Genomic DNA, 1,168 nt, shown 5'->3' with positions numbered 1-1,168 from the left:
TTTGTGTTTTCGTTCTACACAGCCGCTGCCCCTTGCTCTTTCCCACCCATTCGTTACATTCAACCTCTGACGAGACCGACCAAATATAGACTGAGAAACAAGACCACACACTTTGTGCATTCGGAATCGAAGGCAGGGCGTCCCTCGCCGCATTTGCTACGATTGCCATTTGCTACTTCTGCAGAGGCGGCGGCGGCGACGACGACGACGACGACGACGACGACGAATATCGCGAGAGGCTCTGAGATATGTGAGAAATACATCTATAAAATGTAATTCAGACTGCCTCGTCCCACCTTATGCTGTACCGCTTTGGCAAATGCTTTATCTGCGCCATTCGCCTTAATCGCATCTGAGAGTAATTCTTAAAAAAACGCCTGTCGCTAATTGTTCGTCATCACAGGTACTGTTTGCTATACGGCCACAACGCGCAACTGATTTCCAAAATTCATCTTTCTCCTGTGAGGATGGAACTTACGACCTCTGGTTTATTAGACCAGTGCTCTACCACTGAGCTAAAGAGGCGCGGCCTAGCGGTATTCTTGGGTACTTCGTCCTTACGGTCGTCTGCATCATCAGACTTTAGCTGACAACACTTCATATTACCGGCTAATATTTGCAGCTATTTCGACAAATTACTGCTTGGCTACACATCTGACACGTAACCGATGTGCTCTCCAAACAACAACACTTGCATTTCAGAACATGTCTTTCACACATATCTACAAAATCACCTTCACCTTCAAATACAGTTTCCTTGCGACTGACAGAGACGTAGGCAAAGTTTAAAGTTGCTATTTCCATTAAATCTCGTTAATCAGAAAAACGGTAATTTACACCTGCAGCGGAACAAAATTCCGTTCCGCCCAGCGTCTGGCTCGAACCCACGACCCTGGGATTAAGAGTCTGACGCTCTACCGACTGAGCTAGCCGGCTACCTCGGTGAATACCTGCCGGGTAGCACGTCATACAGTACTCGTTTGGGTTGGGTGGTCCCATATAGAATCTCTCCATGATGCCTAATGTTTTTGTAACGTCACACTCGTCACGTACTTCACTTTTATGTCATAATCATTTCTGAGAGGTAAAGAAATTGCATGACAACATGCAGAGCTAGTGGCGTCAAAATTAACACACATACTTTATGTGACTGAAAAGCCGAACGAGT

The 1,168-nt window shown here is 46.1% G+C and overlaps 1 non-coding gene across 1 annotated transcript; it reads right to left on the bottom strand.

Moving 5' to 3' along the window:
- Positions 1–453: 453 nt before the first annotated feature.
- Positions 454–525, bottom strand: Trnai-aau (transfer RNA isoleucine (anticodon AAU)). The gene has a single exon. It is a non-coding gene; the product is annotated as a tRNA-Ile (tRNA).
- Between the last annotated feature and the right edge of the window lie 643 nt (positions 526–1,168).

The sequence above is a fragment of the Schistocerca gregaria genome, chromosome 6 (assembly GCF_023897955.1).
Source record: "Schistocerca gregaria isolate iqSchGreg1 chromosome 6, iqSchGreg1.2, whole genome shotgun sequence".
Taxonomy (NCBI): Eukaryota; Metazoa; Arthropoda; class Insecta; order Orthoptera; family Acrididae; genus Schistocerca; species Schistocerca gregaria.
Note: the sequence above shows the minus strand (reverse complement) of the source record. Positions and strands in the feature narration are given on the sequence as shown.